At 39.0% G+C, this 22568-nt stretch overlaps 1 long non-coding RNA gene across 3 annotated transcripts; it reads right to left on the bottom strand.

Moving 5' to 3' along the window:
- Window positions 1–1117: 1117 nt before the first annotated feature.
- Window positions 1118–3114, bottom strand: LOC145051311 (uncharacterized). 3 transcript variants are annotated; one of them, XR_013683534.1, is made up of 3 exons: window positions 2617–3114; window positions 1885–2322; window positions 1118–1816 (listed from the first exon to the last, which is right to left on the bottom strand). It is a non-coding gene; the product is annotated as an uncharacterized LOC145051311 (long non-coding RNA). The 3 variants fall into 3 exon arrangements; XR_013683533.1 differs by having other exon boundaries at window positions 1118–2071; window positions 2170–2322; XR_013683532.1 differs by having other exon boundaries at window positions 1118–2322.
- Window positions 3115–22568: the final 19454 nt, after the last annotated feature.

Raw genomic sequence — 22568 nt, 5'->3', positions numbered from 1 at the left:
ATTACTATGTGATTTGTTAGATGGTTCTTTGTTGCTTCCTAATGAAGTTTAGTTCCTCCTATATCATCCTTATATTGTGTGTTGATGACATGTTGTTAGCTGGATCAAGCATACATGAGATTAGCAAAATGAAGAAGTAGTATTACAAATAGTTCAAGATAAAGGACATAGGAGATACCAAAGAGATTCTATACATGAGCATAGTTAGAGGTAGTTGCTGGTATTCTAAAGTGTTCCCAACAAAAGTATATCAAGAAAGTCATGGAGAAATTATGCACGACAAATGTTAAGGCCAAAAGCACACGTTTGGGGAGTCTTTTGATATTCTCAAAGAAGCAATCCCAAAGAAGGATGCAAACAAACAAGACATGAATAAAGTTCCTTATGTCACAACAATTGATAGTTTGATGTATATTATGGTATATACTATGCCGTATGTTACTCTTGTAGTGAGATTTATTAGTTGATTTATGTCAAATCTAGGAAAGAAGCATCGGGAAGGAGTCAAGTGGTTTCAATGCTAGTTGAAAAGGTTGCTTTATGTTTCAATAAAAAGAACACAAATGTAGATTTTGGGAGGTTGGGTAGATTCAAAGAGAATAACAGAATTTATGGGTTCACTATTGTGGGTACATTCATCAGTTGGATGTCCAAATTATAAAAGATTGTTGCTCTATAATTCATAAAAGTATAATATATGGCAATTATAGAAGCTTCCACATAGCTTATATGATAGCTTATATGGTTGAAGAACTCCGAATCAGAGTTTGGAAAGAAACAATATAACTATGTCCTACATTGTGATAACCAAAATGCAGTGAACATGGAGAAGAATCTAGAGTGTCATAGCATTCTGATAACCAAAGTGCAGTTTATCTGTTCTGGATAATTAGTTTTGTAGAAATGCCAAGGCCATTGAAAGGTTTTTATGAAAAATGACTAAATGGTCAACATGTCATTTTTATCTTTTTAATGTGCGACATAATCAAATAAATCTAACATTTTATTGTAGATAGTAATAATGGTCTGATTAATAAAAAACACATCAAATGTTGTCATTCTATTAGAAAATTTTAAATATCACTTTGGTCACTACGGTTACCAAAATATAATAACATTTATGTAATTTGTCCACTATTTTATTATTCAATCTCAAAATACATGCACCCATTATTCGTTTGAGTTTCTTACCGTTAGGCAACAGTCACTCTTGTAATTAATTCAAATTGAAATAAGACTATGAAGAATATGACCGTTTTGTAACGGTCTAAAAACTACATATTTATAGTAAAAAATTCTTGGTCAATCTGCATACTTTTTCCGTTACGCTCCTCCCCTCCTCTCTTCAATTCCTTATCTTCAAAGTATACTCTTTCACTTTATAATTTGTTCTCTATATCATCATTTTTGTAATTTGTTGATGATTACTTTATTCAAAACAACTTGTTGACAACCATATGATTGTTTCATATAGCCTCCATACCTATAAATCCATTTAAGCTCTTCTTAGCTTATTTGATTTCCTTTTTCAGAAAGAAAAAAAAAACATGTATTTGGCTAACTTATGTGTAAGTCTTCGTAAATTTATCGCAATCGACATAACTTGGATCGACAAATCCTACGTTGAGGAAGGGAATTCAATTTGCCAGGGCTCAGAAAGTCTCTAAAGAAATTGGTGAGTATAGTTATCTTGTATAGTGATCCCCATGATAACCTCAAGCTGCTCGAAACTTTTTGGTATTGTGGTAGATTGAAATGCCAAAGCCGACCATAATCTGATTCTAGACTTGGATTCCCATTACATGGCTCCTGATTCCTATTCTTTCTGTACAAAGTTAGGGATCTTGTTGCTGTAAATAACAATTTCATAAAAAGCAAGCTTACTTGAAATGTCTAAGCTTAAAATAGCAATTTTTCTTGCTCCTGATTCCGGACCCATACAAAAACTACCCCCTGAGTAGAAAGTTTCACATATGGGTCCTCCAAGAACACCAACAGCTTCACCCATGGACACCCCATGCATGTACAAATTGAATAATTTTTTGAGTGCTGATCGTTATACATATATTTTCTGTTTCAGGTAAAATCATTACCATCAGAATTTGCTAACAAAACAGTAAATTGATGTTTCTCATTGATATCTGTGTGTTTTCCTAAACAAGAGAACACCTTACAGAAGTGAGGCTTTTCCATCAACCTTCTAAAGATAGAAGCAACTGCAGGTTCTAGATGAGTACTCTTCAAGTCTTTTTCAAAAATATTGAAGTGAAGTATGCAGTTGTCAACAAGTAATATGCTTTCTTCTGTTCCACGTTCAATGTACTGCAAAAGGAGAACATTATTTCAGCTTGAGATGGATGCTTTCCGATACATTATCAATGTGTCATTGTCCTGTTCTCTATTCTTGCATGTGCTTTGATGTATATAATTTCATAGAACAATTTAAAGCTCCAAGACTTCCATATTTAGAATTGTTAAAAAGACAACTAAATAGTTCCCTTATAATATTTTATAATCTTCAAAAATACTCGGACATAAAAGATCAACATAGTTGACCATAAATTTTGAATCTCAAAAGGTACAAACCCTAAATAAAAGCAGTCGAGAAATTGATACCTTAGAACCGCCGGATTTGATGTTAATGTTCAGAATTCAGCGAGAGACAGATGGAAGAGGAAGGATGCGCAAATGACGATGTAATGATGTTTTATAATATGCTTTACAAGTGTAGAGATTATTTAGCTCTGAAGATGCTTATTTGCTAATTAAGTCTTCATTTAATAAATCCATTAGAGATATTTGAAGAAAAAGAGGAGGCACACCAGGTGTTTGACAAAATGCCTATTTGGAATCTGAGTATTTGTAACTAGAACTTTCCCTACAAACGGATACCTGGACAATTTCATTGAGATCATCTTCTCTCTGAAGCACCTCAAGAGCCTTTGTCATGATGCTCATGAAATCTAAATCGAATGATTCTAGAGCCTGAACAACCAAAAAAAAAAAAAAACAATATACCCTCTAAAACAAGTACTACTGCCGGTGCCCAACTTAGTCCCACTCACATCCCGTATGTATGTAATGATAGCTTTGATACTTTTTTTAGCAAATAGAGAAAAACGATGTAACTTAGGCCAATGTTTGCCAAAACTTTTTATGAGACCAAAGTTAAAATAAAAAAAGTTACTTAAAGAACATATATATAATAAAATAATTTAAATTATATTTATGAGACAATATTAGACTTTGTATGGTTTTCTTTTAGTATATTAGGGAGTGTTTGATGTGGAATCTAATTGGTTCCAAATGGGGACCGGGTAAAATAAAAACCAATTATACATGTTTAATATTGCTTTTTAACTATTGGACTCGGTCGAAACGGTTGACTCGATGCATGATTCGGTTTTCTCTTCAAAACTGAAGGACCTACTCTTTCTTCCTTCTTCACTCGACATTACCCCACATAACAATTATGGATCAAACAAGCCCTTGAAGGTTTTTTCATCTTCTTGTTGATTGAATGATTATTGTTACTTTTATGTTTATGTTTGGTTATGTTATATAATTTTGATTATGCCCAAAGGCAAAACCAATTCTGATTGAGCTCAGAAACGATGATGTTGCTCTTTGCTTGAAGATGAATGAACTGTAGATATGTTTTCTAACCTTCAAAATAATTATGATTTCTGAAGTTTTCAAACCTTCAAAATCGCCAAGAAATCGACCTGATACGCTTACAGTCCATTGCCGACTCGACATCCTTCAATTTCATTCGGATTTACTCCAATTGTTCTCAATTTTGTAGTCACACAAAAGGTGTCACCTTCTTGTTCTTCTTTTAAACCAGCTCACCAGATACAAAAACTACAAACTCGTCAGATTTGTTGGTCATTTGATTTTAAAAATACAAATCATTTGATTTTAAAAATCCGGTATTTCACTTGTTCATCCAGTGCTCTTGTTCTTGTTGTTTTCTTTACTGATGTGACTTAAAATTGTTTGGTTTCCATCGGTAAGTTCGTACTTTTTATTTGGTGTTAGGTGTTTAATAAAATGCCACAATAAGTTTTTTTAAGCCGAATAATGATGTAAGTTTTAGATTGATTAATGCATACAATATGCTATTTGTTAGGATAATGGAAGTTGATTAGTTATATAATACATTGGTTAAGTGTGATGTTGAGACCCTTGACAATTTTATCCTTACATTGAAATGATTCTTGTTGGTATTGTAACGCGGTATGCACTTAATTCATTTATTTATTCATTGTGGAAGGGCTACTCGACAAGTTAATGGCCTTAACTCGCCGAGTATAAGGCAGTATATCCGCAGGTTTTAAGTAAGCTACTCGACGAGTCGCAGCCCTGACTCGACGAATAGGACAGAGCGGATGAAACCCTAATCTTTAGAGTTTGCACCCTATTTAAGCATCATATTTGGCCTCCATCCCAACGTCCATCACTTCCAAACCCTAATCTGTGACAACTTAAAACTTTTTCCGTTAACGTTAGCCCGATTCTATCACATAAGTCTTGAAATTTATTTTGTTCCGTCAAATTCTTATAGCTTGAAAAATCATTAATTTATATAATTAAATTTTATATAAGAGTCAGAACCAAAAATCACGCGAAAACACGAGTTTTTCTTCAAAAATCAGCAAAATTCGGTGTGAGTGGTGTTCACGGCCATGAACCCGATCACGACCATAAACCGATCACGACTGGTGGACTCCCACCACCGACCGTAAACCCAACCTATATATACGAGTTCCTACCTTCATTTACACTTTTCTAGCTGAAAACACACACACACACACTCTCTCTCTAAAACCATCACCTGAAAAACTCAAGTTTTCTCTTCATCTATCACTCCATCCACCTTACAACTCGTTTTGGAGCATCAACATCTGACTTTTCATCATATCAAATGTTGTTGTTCTTGAGTTCACGGATGTAAACCCTTCAAATCTTCAAATCTTCAAGAGCTGAAATCAGTTCAGGGCTGTAAACCCTTCAAACCTTCAAACACCGTAAAACCTTCAAAGGCAGTAAACCGTTTACGGCTGAGAATAGTTCACGGCCGTAATCCCTTTCACAGCAGCAGTCAGCCCTACATCGTGAATCTTGGCTGTAAACCGACTTTTCCAGTTCGATCGAGTCTCGGTGACATTCCTTAACCAAAAACAAGTGTTTTTATAACACTTTAATTAATCGATTCACTAATTTAAATACAAATACGTGTTTAATTATTATTAGGATTCCGTTAACATCGCGTACAACAACTCGGGGGTCCTCATTCCAGTTTCGTTGTCTGGCATTCACGCAATTAACAGTGAGTTCATACCCCTACGCTTTTATTATTTTAACGTTTTTAGGGGTGAATACAAGCCAATCACAAATAGTTTTGTGAACTTTATATTTAGAATTTCAAACAGGATTAAAACTTATGCAATTGACACAACCAAAACATCAACACATTTTATGAAATGTTTAAATATATTATCCCTTTTTGTAATATGCTAAGCATAAGGGAAGTTTTCAACTCACAACTATAATTGCATAGTTTTCTGAACATACACGGACCGAGTAATTAACATAATAGCAAACTACAATAGGTATAGTTTGGGATTTCAATACACAATTTCACAATTTCAGAGTTCATACATTAACAAACATGTAAACTATGGTAGAACTAGTTTATGGTATACATTACTAACTTATGGATAAAAAGAGTACATTACTAAATAATTATTTAAGTATAATTATTTTTACTCTACAAGAGTCTCCTGGAGGGAGAGCGTGAGATTTGTACCCTTCGGGGTGTGGGATAACCAGAGTCTCTTGGAGGGAGAGCGTGAGATTTGTGAATAGATCTATTCGGGATTGACAATCCCACAGCTAAACCGCTAGCTACGGTTAGGCAGGCATGCTTGGGGTGACAAATTGCATAACGTCTGATGCCTGGAGAACGTCGTAGAGGTCACTAGGTCATATCAAGAATGGTTATACAAACTCACAATAGTATAAACTAACCTCTTGTTTACGGGATTTCATTCTTCATTAGTTTATTTTTATTTATAGAACTACTACATACCACAACCGGAGGATTTTAGGGATTTCAACGCATGGTTTTATTTTAATTGATGAAACTACTATACATACTGGTGTTATACATGGTTTTCAAACAGAACATTCTTTACTTATTGGTAATAGCCAGGGTCTTCATACAAAAGGGTTTTCACTCAAAACAATGTTATACAATACATCTATTGATAACCAGACGTACGAACTAACACATTATGGAACACCGTAACGAACTCACAGGTTAGAAGATATTGGTTTTTCTTGGAAACGTACAAACATTTTCACAGATTCATTTAACCGGTTTTCATTACAAAAACATGCTTATGAACTCACCAGCTTAATGTTGATACTCTCTTTTCAAAACCGCTTGTATTCTCAGGAATTCAGTACACAGGTACTCCCACAACTTTGAGAAAAGGGATCGTATAGAGTCACGTCTTTTTATAATTTGATATACTTTTGGTGTACACAAATATGTATCAAACAAATGTAAATATTTTACTTATTCAATGGAATGGTTGTGTTTACTTTGATTACTATGCTGCAATTGTGATACTATACGTAACGTCCTCCACCCCGAACGTTTCCGCCGTTTTGGTTTGGGGGTGTGACAGATTGGTATCAAAGCTATTTTTTTATAGTGAACTAAGTATATTGAACCATACATGGTATACAATTATGTATACTTTAAAAGTGAAGTATTCTATAAGAAGTATACAAGTATACATACATACAAGAAGCAGTAACATAATAAGAACTACGTAAAATTATTTAGGACGAGTTGGGCACTATCGTTAAACCTGAATAGTTATGTAATCATACGTGGCGCCAATATAACCTGATCAACTATATTTGTCTGAGATATGACCAACATTTGTTTAGAGTGACTGTAGTGTTGCGACAAGTGTAAAAGTCACCAAATCCCATACTAATGAAGAACATAGTTAAAATACTATAGGAGTATTTTATGATTCTGTAACACTGCACAGGATTGTTAGAAGTAGTACTAATCCTCTAAAATGAAAGACCTGCAATTCCCTGTTTATGTTAGTAAACCTTTATTGTAGATCTGTGTTATCATGGTAGGATTAAGATATATCTTGCTCAAAAATATCTAATTCATGATCAGTAGAAGGCTTATCGTCATTTTCCCCTTTTATCTTTTAGAGAAAGATGCCTCCCAGGAAGAGACCCAACAGAAGGAACAACAACCCTCCGATGGATCCAGCGCCACCACCTCCTTAGTTCGACCCTGCTATGTTCCAAGCAACAGCTACAGCCGTTGTGGCTACCACAATGTCGAAGATCAATTCTGGCGGCTCTAGCCGGTCGGGAAGTGGTACCCATCCCCTTAATCCTAATGGTGGTCAGGGACACAAGAAGGAGTGTTCCTACAAAGACTTTATGAATGTGAAGCCTAAATCCTTTGACGACAATGGAGGTGTCATTGCCCTAACTCGTTGGTTCGAGAAGATCGAATCAATTTTCGAGATCTGTGTGTGCCACGAGGAAAGTAAGGTGAAGTTCGCCTCCTGCACCTTCACCGATAGAGCACTGACTTGGTGGAATAGCCGAGTTAAATCCCTAACTCTACCATTAGCCAATGCCATCGGTTGGGAAAGTCTGAAATAGTTAATTCTTGCAGAGTATTGCCTAAGGGATGAGATGAAAAAGCTGGAGCACGAGCTCTGGAACCTGAAGATGAAGGGTTCCGGCATTGCTGCGTTTACTGCTAGGTTTTGCGAACTGGCTCTTCTGTGTCTCGGGATGGTCACCCCGGAAAGCAAGAAAATCGCGAGGTACATGTGGAGATTGACACCCCCAACTCAAGGGAACGTCTTGGCTTCTAATCCTCTCACGTTTGACAGGGCTAAGTGTCTAGCACAGACCGTGATAGATTATGGGGTTGATCATGGAGTTGTGGCAGCCATTCCCGAACCATCAGATCCATGAATACTACAGCTGGGTGGTTCTGGAATGACATGCATTCCTATCCCATGTCGCTAACGAGAAACAGGAAGTTAAAGACCTCGAAAGCATCGCCAAAGTCTGCAACTTTCTTGATGTCTTCCCTGAAGATCTTCTCGGAATTCCTCCTGAGCGCCAAGTCAAGTTCTGAATCGACTTAATCCCCGGAGCTACCCCCTTAGCTAAATCCTCTTACCGTCTACCGCCGACAGAAGTGCAAGAGTTATCTAGCTAGGTCAACAAACTACTCAAGAAGGGATTCATCAGACCAAGTTCCTCACCATGTGGAGCCCCGGTCTTGTTTGTGAAAAAGAAAGATGGGTCGTTTCGGATGTGCATAGATTATCACGAACTGAACAAGCTTACCATCAAAAACCATTACCCTCTTCCCCAAATCGACGACCTCTTCGATCAACTTCAAGGAGCAGGTTATTTCTCAATGATAGACTTGAGATAAGGGTACCATCATTTACAAGTCCATGAGGGTGACTCTCGTAATACAACATTTCGGACTTGGTATGGTCACTATGATTTTGTAGTGATGTCGTTTGGTTTAACCAGCGCACCCGCAGTATTCATGGATCTGATGAATCGGGTGTTCCACCCTTTCTTTGACAATTTTGTGAATGTACTCATAAATGATATACTTGTCTATTTTTGGAATGAGGAAGATCATAGACAACACTTGAGGCTAGTGCTAGAAACTCTAAGGGTGAAAAAACTATATGCAAAATTCTCAAAGTGTGAATTCTGGATCAGAAAAATAACTTTCCTCGGTCACATGGTTAGTGAAGAAGGCATACACGTGGAACCTTATAAAATCAAGGCGATTGAGAATTGGTCAGCACATAAGAAACCTATAGAAATCCGTCAATTCTTGGGTCTTGCTGGCTACTATAGCAGGTTTATACAAAATTTCTTGAAGATTGCTATGCCTTTAACCGCTCTTACATTGCGTTCCAAACATTGAAGCATGCCTTATGTAGCGCACCTATCTTGTATCTGCCAGAAGGGATGGAAGACTTCGTTGTGTACTACGACGCATCCAATCAGGGCCTAGGCTGTGTGCTCATGCAGCGAGGAAATGTTATTGCCTATGCCTCGAGACAGCTAAAAGCACACGAAGTCAATTATACAACTCACGATCTGTAATTAGGAGCGGTGGTCTTCACATTAAAGATTTGGAGAAATTACCTCTACGGAACCAAGTGCACCAACTTCACTGACCATAAGAGTCTACATCACATTTTCGACCAGAAAGAGTTGAACATGATGCAACGGAGATGGGTATAGCTACTCAATGATTATTAGTGTGAAATACGCTATCATCCCAGGAAGGCCAATGTGGTAGCAGATGCCCTCAACCGGTAAGAGTATTCAGGTCGAAGAGTGAAGGCACTGACAATGACCATCCATTCCTATCTATTCGCACAAATCAAAGAGGCTCAGCTGGAAGCCTTGAAACCAGAGAATGTGTTGGATGAAGCCTGGAGAGGAATGGAAAAGAACTTAGAGATCAAGGGAGATAGAGTCTACTATTTCATGAACCGGATCTTGACCCAAAAGTTCGGTGGGTACATAGAGGTTGTCATGAGTGAAGCTCACAAGACTAGATACTCCGTTCACCCAAATTCAGATAAGATGTATTTGGATCTCAAAAAGCTCTATTGGTGGCCAAAAATGAAAGCAAAGATCACTACCTTTATGGGCAAGTGTCTAGCTTGCACCAAGGTGAAGGGGAATATTAAAAGCCCTCATGTCTATTTCAAGAACTACAAATACCAGAGTGGAAGTGGGAAGGAATTGCGATGGATTTCATCACTAAATTACCCAAGACTCCAAGTGGTTATGACACTATCTAGGTAATCGTTGACAGATTTACTAAGTCTGCCCACTTCTTGCCAATCAAAGAAACATTCAAGATGGAAAGACTAACAAGAATCTACATTCAAGAGACAACCCGTCTGCATGGTGTGCCTGTGTCCATTATCATCAATCGATATAGCAAATTCACTTTGAGATTTTGGCAGTCATTACAAAAGCCTCTTGGAACTAAGGTAGATATGAGCATAGCTTACGTCCTCATACAGACGGACAGAGTGAGAGAACCATTCAAACCCTATAAGAAATGTTTAAAGTGTGCATTATTGACGTTGGTTGGTCATGGGATACACATTTTCCATTGGTCGAGTGCTCCTACAACAAAAGCAATCACACTAGCATCAAGACTGCGCCATTTGAAGCCCTGTATGGCCGTAAGTATAGATCCACTATGTGTTGGGCTCAGGTGGGTGACACACAGCTAGCTAGATGTCAAGTCCCCGATAGCACTCTAACTGGCCTATAAATCATCCAAGAAACCACCGAAAATAAAGTACATATCCGAGAACGACTAAAGGCTTCAAGAGATAGAGAAAAGAGCTACGTCGATAAGAGACGAAAACATTTGGAGTTCCAGGTTGGTGATCGTGTTTTGTTAAAGCTGTCACCCTGGAAAGGCATGATATGCTTCGGAAAGCGTGGAAAGCTAAATCCGAGATACATTGTGCCATTCGAGATCCTCGCTAGGATCGGACTCGTAGCTTTCAAACTTCGTTCACCCCAACAACTTAGCAACATTCATCTAGGCCTCCATGTGTCAAACCTCAAAAAGTGTTTATCCAACGAAACCCTTGTGATCCCTCTTATTGAGATCGAGATCAACGAGAACCTTAATTTCGTGGAAGAACCAATCGAAATAATGGATCGGGAAGTCAAACGAACGAAACAAAGTCGCATACCGATAGTGAAGATCCGTTGGAATGCTAAGATGGGATCTGAATTCACTTGGGACGAGAAGATTCAATGCAACAGAAGTACCCTCATCTTTTTCCAAGTCCATGATTTGTATTTGTCACACCCCCAAACCTGAATGGCGGAAACTTTCGGGGGCGGAGGACATCTTGTAAAGTATCACGGTACATGCATTAATAACTGTGACAACCCTATATTTTTCCAAAAGCAATGTTACACTCAAAAGTCAAATACAACGAAAACTATTTGGAATCAACGAAATTAACCTAAAAAATAAAGTGTTCAAAATATCTAAATTGGGATAAATCAAATGTTAGATATCGTGCCAAGGTTTCCAAAAACATAAAGAAGATTTGAAACCGGGTTATATTGAAGAAACTATAACCACTCAAATATTTACGACACACCCAGTAAAACACTATTTAACGTAAAAAGTGGAATTCCAATAAAATGTATTTTTGCCTTAAGTATCTAAACAAAAGTTGTAGAGTTCATTAAACTGTAAACGTACATAAAAGATCGCCCAAATTGGACCTCGTATGAAGAAGTAAGGAATTTTATAAGTTTCGTAACAGTAGTAGAGAGCTAAAAACTTGTATTGAAGATCAATCGATATTTAGCTAACGCAACCTAAACGAGAGTAGAAGGTCTCCACAATAGGAGTAAGATGATAAAAAGACAAACGAAAACAGACGTCGGATAAAGAAGTTATGAATTTTTAACGGACTTTAGCTGTCCCGGCCTATTAAAAACATAGCATCCAAAATAAATTCAAAGCTAGCCGACGGAGTCTAAATAAAAGTTGTAGAGCATAATCTCACCTATGCGTGCATATAAAAAACACGAAAAACGGAGCCCGTACGCGAAAGTTGCAGAATTTAGAAGACGGAAGCCAGAATTACAGCGTAATTCAGGAGTACGCCCAGCATACTCAGGTGTAGGGTCGAGTCCCATCGGCTGCAGCTCTACGCCTAGCTAGACTCGAGTCGTAATCCATGATGCAAAGTTACGCCCAACGTAACCGAAGTACGCCTAGCGTAACGCGTACGCCCAGCGCACTCTGGTGGTACGCCCAATGTACTTGCATTTTCAGCCCTATAAATAGAAGGCATAAGCTCCGGATTTTAGCACACATTTCTCAAACTCACACTTACTCTCACACACTTTCAAGCACCAGAGGCCGTCCCGACACCCTCGATTTCCGCACCTGAGCCCCTGACGAAAGTTCTACGCTTCCGAGATCCCCGAGATGCTCGAAGACGCATCTTTCCACGGTTGAAGTTCTACTCGACTCTAGTGTAACAACCTGAAATTTTCATATAAATTATTGTAACTCTTTTGTAGTCCAACTCGCGCAACCAATCGTCATTTCAAATTCGATTTACGATCTCCCGTATAATTAAGTCATTTATTAGTACACGTTTAAAATGACTTAATGGGTGTCATAATACAATTAGAAATCATTTTAACACCCAACTTTAGTGATCAGAACATTTCTAGAAATTACCATATCGGGTTACGATAACTCAATCGGGTACGATCAAAAACCTCATTTAACGTCGGTATCGGGTAGAATTCTATCGTGTCCAATTCCCGAACACTATATAAACATGATTTAGACTCCATTTGAAGCCTTTGGCCAAATTCACACTAAACTCTTACAACCTCTCTCCTCCAAGCTAGAATTAAGGTCCAAATCACAAGTTTAAGGCTTCAAATCTTTAAGGTAACCTCTCTAACATGTTATTCAACATCTTTAGCCTTCAAATTGATGAATTAATTGAGTTTTGGGGTCAAGAACAAGAGTTTACGGCCAAGGAGCAAGCTTGGGCCGTAAACTCCATTTTATGGGGTTTTAAGCTCTTAAACTCCTTCCTATACTCAATTGGACATTAGATATGGCTAAGGGACTTTAAGATATGGACTTTAAACAATTAAAACATGAATTTTGTGAAGTTTGAAGGAGTTTACAGCCAAGGAGCATTCTTGGGCCGTAAACTCAATAATCTAGGGTTTTTATGCCTTTAAACCCTTCCAAATCCCTTCTATGGCTTAGGTATGAATTATAGGACCTTGAATATACCATTTGGACACTTGAAACATAACATTTGAAGGACTTATGTGAGTTTACGGCCAAGGGGAGTGCTTGGGCCGTAAACTCCCTAAATCATGACATAATTTCATTTCTAAGGTGTTAGAAAGCCATCCAACACCATCAAAAGCTTGGAAATAAATCAAGGGACCAACCAAAAATACTTTAAAGGCCTTAAACACATCTTTTATGGGGTTTTTAAGAGTTTACGGCCAAGACATGTTCTTGTGCCGTAAACTCCAAAATCTTTGGTGTTAGAATGCAAACTAAACACCCCTACAGCCCTTAGATGAATTTTAGAAGCCATTCTATGCTGGTTTCAGGCCTTGAAACACATTGTAGCTTGTCATATTAGAGTTTACGGCCATGAAGGGGGTTTCATGGGCCGTAAACTCCATAAATCCCTTATATGTCACTTGCAAACTCATTTCTAGGCTTGTGGGAATTTTTAGAATCACATGTGATTTGTTTTAACAACATTTAACATCATTTTCATAAGGATTAAGGAGTTTACGGCCAGGAGCCTATGCTAGGCCGTAAACTCCCATAAAAATTATCATTTTAGTGATTCCAATCCATTCCATGCATTTAGAACAAAGCCTAAAATCATTTCCCATGTCCATGTAAGCCATTTAAGCCATTTAAACACCCAAAACCACACCCACATGAGTTTACGGCCGTAAACTCATGTATGTGTGTGTTTTGTGGTTGTAAACTCATTTAAATATTTACTTATAGAGAGTAAACTCAAGTCCAAAGTCCCTAGTGCCTTTACATGTCCTTAAACGCCACCCGGGTCACTCCAAACGCTCATTTAAAGGTGTTTAACCTCATTGAAGTGTAATGTTCCATATGATTAGTGAATGCATCCCTAATTGTATATATATGGACATTATTTCATTTTACATAGGGTCATCGCGAGTAATCAAACCCCGAACCAACGTCTAGCATTCAAATCCGACACGTTTCCGAGTCCGGTGAGTTCATACCCCTACCTTTTTCACTGTTTTTCACTGTTTTCAGGGGGGGAACACAAGCAAAGTACAAGGGTTTTCTTGTACTCAAAACTTATTTTTCGTGTGTGTGTTTCACATTTCTTATGCTTTTAATACTGATATACGTAACTAATAACCAGTAGATCATACAGTTCACTTGAACATTTATTTGTGAAATGGATTTTATAAATGGTTATGTTATATATATATATATATATTTCACAAATGGTTTCCACATTTCATCAGTTAAAAGCATGACATTATAACACATGAACAATATAATTCGTACACTGTCTTGTCCTCGGTAACATTCTACAGAGATACGCGAATGGAGGATTATTCTATTATTACTAGTAAATTTGTTATTCCGTATGATTGGAGACACGTCCTCGGCGAACACTCCACAGAGATACGCGAGTGGAGGACTACACCCGTAACCAGAATCTATGGAATTTAGAGAGCGTGACTTAAGTGTATAGATCTATACGGGGTTGACTACCCCACACCTGGCTGCTAGCTACAGCCGAACTGAAATGGTTCAAGGGTGACGAAAGTCATGAGAATTGTGGACTACTTATTGCCACAGGTTCAGTCTTTAGTATGGTTATGGAACTCGCAATTAGGATAACAGAGATTTACTTACAGTAATAATGGACCATATACTACATTTTGCAGACAACCAGGATTCAGTTTACATCTTTTACATCTTTTACAAACAATAACCAACATTCAGGAAGGTATGGGACCTTCCTGGGGAAAACTTTGTACATAACCAAGTTGACAGAAAACATCTTTTACATTAAGAACAATCTTACAGGAAAGCATGGGGCATTCCTGGGTAACATTCACATAACCAGAAAAGTGTAATCAATTGTATATCTTTACATCTTTTTCAATAACTAACTATTCAGGAAAGTATGGGACTTTCCTGGGAATATACTGATACATTTTCTGAAACAGAAAGGAAACATAAACATTTTCACAAAACAAAACTACTTATGAACTCACCAGCTTTATGCTGATTTTCAAACCGCTTGTGTTCTCAGGTCAACGTTAGAACAGGTACCCAGAGATTTCTTTTGATCAGAAGATGGAGTACATGAAGATCCGTTTCTTTTGTCTATATATACTATGTATCACAACTGTACAAGCTTTATTTTTGAAACAACTGTAAAACTTTATAATGTAATGTAATGGTTGTTCTACTTTGCTTACTATGTGCATTGGATTTGATACTCAACGTGGAGTCAACCCCGGAAATGTTTCCGCCTTCGGTTTTCGGGGTGTGACAGATTGGTATCAGAGCCCTTGTTTATAGTGAATAAAGTATACCAAACCTTACATGGTATAAAACTATAAACACTAAAGGGCCTAAGTGCTCTGAAATAAAAGTATCTTCAGACTATAAGTATTTTCAAAAATATACAAGTATACCGACCATCGAGATTCGTATCAATAAGTAGAACAAAACATAAGTAAATGGGTGTTGTGTATTGCAGTTAAATCGTCGCTGCAGCGAACCATGAAATACTATGGGAGTATTTCTCGAGCCGATCCTTTGTGGAAATTCTCGTATACGTGTATTTCCTTGATCATTCCTCTAGCAATAAAATGTTCTATCTTGATAACTCCTTTCTTCTTTATCGCTTTGTATGATGCTATATTTGCCTTGATGAGATATCTCCTGTCCCATATCTCTTGATTCAATTCAGAGGACTTATGATCCTCTCTTTCCTGATCTTTTTAGATCAAGATGCCTCCAAGAAAGAGACCCAGCTCAACGAACAACAGCAATCCTCCTCCGCCACTACCTCCTATTCAGATCGATTTGGAAACACTTCAGGCAACCATTTCCGCCACCATATCAGCTCTCTTACCTCAACTGAACTCTAGGGGTTCGGGAGGTGAAACCCAAAACCCAGATTGTAGTCAGGGGCACCAAAGAGGAAATTCTCATAAGGATTTCATGAACGCGAAACCAACATCCTTTAATGGCACTGGAGGTGTCATTTCCTTATCCCGATGGTTCGAGAAAATCGAATCCATCTTCGAAATCTGTGCTTGTGCAGAGTCTGATAAAGTTAAGTTTGCGGCTTGTACCTTCGAAGATAAAGCCTTGACTTGGTGGAATGGCCGAGTCAAATGTCTGACCTTACCTATAGCCAATGCCATGGGCTGGGAGGCCATGAAAGAACTCCTCCTTGCTGAGTACTGCCCTCGTGGCGAAATGCAGAAATTAGAGCATGAGCTCTGGAACTTGAAGATGAGAGGTTCTGACATTGGTGCATATACTTCCCGATTTGATGATCTCGCACTTCTCTTCCCGGGATTAGTTACTCCTGAAAGCAAAAAGATCGAAAGGTTCATTTGGGGGTTATCTCAACCGACAAAAAGTCATGTTTTGGCTGCTTGTCCAAATACTTACGATAGTGCCAAGACTTTAGCTCAAATTCTGATTGATCACAGCGACGACGTTAAGGAAATCACTACCACTTCTGAGCCGACTCAAAAGAGTGGTGAAAAGAGGAAATTCTGGAAGAAAAAGAAGGGTCAATCTTCTCATGGATCTTCCAAGAAACAACAAACAGTAGCAGTTCATGCTGCTACTACCCCCGTAGCTGTTGCTTCCGTTGTGGGATCCACAGCCCCAACTCCTACCAACCGATATGTTGGTAACCTCCCTCTCTGTGAAAAATGCAAGTATCACCACAACCCTGGTCCCTGTCGAGAATTGTCCTGTACCAATTGTGGTAAGAAGGGGCACATTGTTCGATACTGCAAAGCTCCGACTCAATCAGCAAATCAATCCTCTGGAACAGGCGTTGGTCAAGCCTGTTATAACTGTGGTGAGGTCGGACACTTTAAAAGGAACTGCCCCAAGAAGAATACCGCTGGCAACACAGGAAGGGTCCTTGCTATGGGACGAGAAGAAGCAGTTGCCGATCCCAATGTTGTCTCGGGTACGTTTCTTCTCGACAACTCGTATGCTAATATTCTTTTCGATTCGGGTGCTGAAAGAAGTTTTGTTAGTCATGCATTCAAACATAACCTAAAACATAATTCCCAACCTCTAACCGAAATATTTACCGTCGAAATGGCAAACGGAGAGAAAGAGAGTGCGAGTGAAGTATTCGTAGATTGCGTTCTTACCTTAAACGACCATCCGTTTCCTATCGATCTTATGCCCGTATCTATAAAGAGCTTTGATGTCATTATTGGCATGGATTGGTTGAGCCCCAATCATGCAGATATCCTTTGCTTCGAAAAAGCCATCCGTCTTAACCTTCCTTTTGGTCAAACTCTAGTAATCTATGGCGACAAACTCGGTTCCAACTTTCGTATCATCTCCTGCATCAAAGCTCAGAAACTTCTGCGTAAGGAGTGTATTGCATTCTTGGCTCACGTAATCAGCGAAAATCAACAAGTTAAAAACCTCGCGAGCATCCCCGAGGTCTGCAATTTTCCTGATGTGTTTCCCGAAGAACTTCCAGGAATCCCTCCCGAGCGTCAGGTCGAGTTTCGTATTGACCTAATTCTTGGGGCTACTCCTGTAGCGAAGTCTCCGTATCGCTTACCTCCGGCAGAGATGCAGGAGCTATCCAGTCAACTTAACGAATTGCTTAGCAAAGGATTCATTAGGCCGAGTTCCTCACCCTGGGGAGCTCCGGTTTTGTTTGTCAAGAAGAAGGATGGATCCTTTCGAATGTGTATAGATTATCGTGAATTAAACAAGTTGACTGTCAAAAACCGATATCCTCTTCCTCGTATAGATGACCTTTTCGATCAACTCCAGGGAGCCAGTTACTTCTCTAAGATAGACCTTCGGTCAGGGTATCATCAGTTGCGAGTTCATGAAAGTGATGTGCCCAAAACAACTTTCAGGACTCGATATGGACACTACGAGTTCGTAGTGATGCCATTCGGTCTAACCAATGCACCGGCAGTGTTCATGGACCTTATGAACCGGGTGTGCCGTCCCTTCTTAGACAAATTCGTCATCGTGTTCATTGACGACATCCTCGTTTACTCCCGAAGCGAAGAAGACCACAAACAACACTTGAGGCTAGTATTGGAAACCCTTAGATCCGAAAAACTATACGCAAAGTTTTCAAAATGTGAGTTTTGGATACGGAAGGTAACTTTCCTTGGTCATGTGATAAGTGAGGAGGGTATTCATGTTGATCCTTCCAAGATTAAGGCAATAGAGAATTGGTCAGCACCGAAGACACCCACAGAAATCCGACAATTCTTGGGTCTCGCTGGCTATTATCGAAGGTTCATCCAAAACTTTTCCCGAATCGCCAAACCTCTAACCACTCTAACACAGAAAGGTGTACCCTTTTGTTGGGGTGATAAGCAAGAGACCGCATTTCAGACGTTGAAGAAAGCTCTGTGCAGCGCGCCTGTCCTATCCCTACCCGAAGGAACAGAGGACTTTGTTGTCTACTGCGATGCGTCTACTCAAGGTTTAGGTTGTGTGCTTATGCAGAGAGGAAAAGTGATTGCTTATGCCTCTAGACAGCTGAAAACACACGAGGTCAACTATACCACACACGACTTGGAACTTGGAGCCGTAGTTTTTGCATTGAAGATTTGGAGGCATTACCTTTACGGAACTAAGTGCACGATCTTTACTGATCATAAGAGCCTGCAACATATCTTTGACCAAAAAGACCTGAACATGAGACAAAGGCGATGGGTAGAGCTACTCAGTGATTATGAGTGTGAAATCCGCTATCATCCTGGCAAGGCCAATGTGGTAGCAGATGCCCTTAGCCGAAAGGAGAATACCAGTAACAAAGTGAAGAGTCAGTCGATAACCATCCATTCCAACCTACCCAGGCAAATCCGAGAAGCTCAACTTGAAGCCCTGAAACCGGAGAACATGACAACTGAAGCTTTGAGAGGGATGGAAAAGAAGCTTGAGATCAGAAGTGACGGAGTCCAGTGTTTTATGGATCGAATCTGGGTTCCCAAGTCTGGAAGATTAAGAGAGTTAGTCATGGAGGAAGCACATAGAACCAAATACTCTGTTCACCCGGGCTCTGACAAGATGTACTTAGATCTCAAGAAACAATATTGGTGGCCAAACATGAAAGCTGAGATAGCCACATTCGTGGGCAAGTGCTTGACTTGCGCCAAAGTCAAAGTTGAACATCAGAAACCTTCAGGTCTGCTTCAACAACCCGAGATTCCTAAGTGGAAATGGGAGATGATTACCATGGACTTCATCACCAAACTACCCAAGTGCTTGAATGGGCATGATACCATTTGGGTGATTGTTGATCGTTTGACAAAATCCGCTCACTTTATTCCAATTAAAGAATCATACAAGATGGAAAGACTTGCGCGAATCTACATCCAGGAGGTAGTACGTCTACACGGTGTACCTGTATCCATTATCTCTGATCGAGATAGCAGGTTTACTTCCAGATTCTGGCAATCCCTTCAGAAAGCCCTTGGAACCAACCTAGATATGAGCACGGCATATCATCCTCAGACCGATGGACAAAGTGAAAGAACAATTCAAACCTTGGAAGACATGCTTAGGGCATGTGTCATCGACTTTGGAAAATCGTGGGACACTCATCTATCCTTGATCGAATTCTCGTACAACAACAGTTACCACACCAGCATTAGGGCTGCTCCATTCGAAGCCCTATACGGTCGTAAGTGCAGATCCCCTCTGTGCTGGACTGAGGTGGGGGATACACAGTTAGCCAGGAATCGAGTTCCCGACAGTGCTCTCACTGGTCCTGAAATCATCCGCGAAACCACCGAAAAGATCATTCAAATCCGTAACCGACTGAAAGCCTCACGTGATCGTCAAAAGAGTTACGCTGATAATCGTCGGAAACCCCTTGAATTCCAGGTTGGAGATCGGGTTTTGTTAAAAGTCTCGCCCTGGAAAGGCACTATACGTTTTGGTAAACGTGGGAAACTTAATCCAAGGTACATTGGACCCTTTGAGATCCTCTCCAGGATCGGTCCAGTTGCTTACAAACTTCAGTTACCTCACGAACTCAGTAACATTCATCCTGTCTTCCATGTTTCAAATCTCAAAAAGTGCCTATCCGATGAAACCCTAACGATTCCATTAGACGAGATCGAAATCAATGACAACCTTAACTTTGTGGAAGAACCAATCGAAATCATGGATCGAGAAATCAAACGTACGAAACAGAGTCGCATCCCATTGGTGAAGGTTCGCTGGAATGCCAAGCGAGGACCGGAGTTCACTTGGGAGCGAGAAGATTCGATTAAACAAAAATATCCACAACTCTTTTCTAATCCATGATTTGTATCTTGTCTTGTGTTTTAAACTTTGAATTTCGGGACGAAATTCCCTCTAACGGGGGGATAATGTAACAACCTGAAAATTTCATATAAATTATTGTAACTCTTTTGTAGTCCAACTCGCGCAACCAATCGTCATTTCAAATTCGATTTACGATCTCCCGTATAATTAAGTCATTTATTAGTACACGTTTAAAATGACTTAATGGGTGTCATAATACAATTAGAAATCATTTTAACACCCAACTTTAGTGATCAGAACATTTCTAGAAATTACCATATCGGGTTACGATAACTCAATCGGGTACGATCAAAAACCTCATTTAACGTCGGTATCGGGTAGAATTCTATCGTGTCCAATTCCCGAACACTATATAAACATGATTTAGACTCCATTTGAAGCCTTTGGCCAAATTCACACTAAACTCTTACAACCTCTCTCCTCCAAGCTAGAATTAAGGTCCAAATCACAAGTTTAAGGCTTCAAATCTTTAAGGTAACCTCTCTAACATGTTATTCAACATCTTTAGCCTTCAAATTGATGAATTAATTGAGTTTTGGGGTCAAGAACAAGAGTTTACGGCCAAGGAGCAAGCTTGGGCCGTAAACTCCATTTTATGGGGTTTTAAGCTCTTAAACTCCTTCCTAAACTCAATTGGACATTAGATATGGCTAAGGGACTTTAAGATATGGACTTTAAACAATTAAAACATGAATTTTGTGAAGTTTGAAGGAGTTTACGGCCAAGGAGCATTATTGGGTCGTAAACTCAATAATCTAGGGTTTTTATGCCTTTAAACCCTTCCAAATCCCTTCTATGGCTTAGGTATGAATTATAGGACCTTGAATATACCATTTGGACACTTGAAACATAACATTTGAAGGACTTATGTGAGTTTACGGCCAAGGGGAGTGCTTGGGCCGTAAACTCCCTAAATCATGACATAATTTCATTTCTAAGGTGTTAGAAAGCCATCCAACACCATCAAAAGCTTGGAAATAAATCAAGGGACCAACCAAAAATACTTTAAAGGCCTTAAACACATCTTTTATGGGGTTTTTAAGAGTTTACGGCCAAGACATGTTCTTGGGCCGTAAACTCCAAAATCTTTGGTGTTAGAATGCAAACTAAACACCCCTACAGCCTTAGATGAATTTTAGAAGCCATTCTATGCTAGTTTCAGGCGTTGAAACACATTGTAGCTTGTCATCTTAGAGTTTACGGCCATGAAGGGGGTTTCATGGGCCGTAAACTCCATAAATCCCTTATATGTCACTTGCAAACTCATTTCTAGGCTTGTGGGAATTTTTAGAATCACATGTGATTTGTTTTAACAACATTTAACATCATTTTCATAAGGATTAAGGAGTTTACGGCCAGGAGCCTATGCTAGGCCGTAAACTCCCATAAAAATTATCATTTTAGTGATTCCAATCCATTCCATGCATTTAGAACAAAGCCTAAAATCATTTCCCATGTCCATGTAAGCCATTTAAGCCATTTAAACACCCAAAACCACACCCACATGAGTTTACGGCCGTAAACTCATGTATGTGTGTGTTTTGTGGTTGTAAACTCATTTAAATATTTACTTATAGAGAGTAAACTCAAGTCCAAAGTCCCTAGTGCCTTTACAAGTCCTTAAACGCCACCCGGGTCACTCCAAACGCTCATTTAAAGGTGTTTAACCTCATTGAAGTGTAATGTTCCATATGATTAGTGAATGCATCCCTAATTGTATATATATGGACATTATTTCATTTTACATAGGGTCATCGCGAGTAATCAAACCCCGAACCAACGTCTAGCATTCAAATCCGACACGTTTCCGAGTCCGGTGAGTTCATACCCTTACCTTTTTCACTGTTTTTCACTGTTTTCAGGGGGGGAACACAAGCAAAGTACAAGGGTTTTCTTGTACTCAAAACTTATTTTTCGTGTGTGTGTTTCACATTTCTTATGCTTTTAATACTGATATACGTAACTGATAACCAGTAGATCATACAGTTCACTTGAACATTTATTTGTGAAATGGATTTTATAAATGGTTATGTTATATATATATATATATATTTCACAAATGGTTTCCACATTTCATCAGTTAAAAGCATGACATTATAACACATGAACAATATAATTCGTACACTGTCTTGTCCTCGGTAACATTCTACAGAGATACGCGAATGGAGGATTATTCTATTATTACTAGTAAATTTGTTATTCCGTATGATTGGAGACACGTCCTCGGCGAACACTCCACAGAGATACGCGAGTGGAGGACTACACCCGTAACCAGAATCTCTGGAATTTAGAGAGCGTGACTTAAGTGTATAGATCT

The sequence above is a fragment of the Lactuca serriola genome, chromosome 5 (assembly GCF_051521515.1).
Source record: "Lactuca serriola cultivar US96UC23 chromosome 5, Lser_US96UC23_V15, whole genome shotgun sequence".
Classification (NCBI taxonomy): Eukaryota; Viridiplantae; Streptophyta; class Magnoliopsida; order Asterales; family Asteraceae; genus Lactuca; species Lactuca serriola.
Note: the sequence above shows the minus strand (reverse complement) of the source record. Positions and strands in the feature narration are given on the sequence as shown.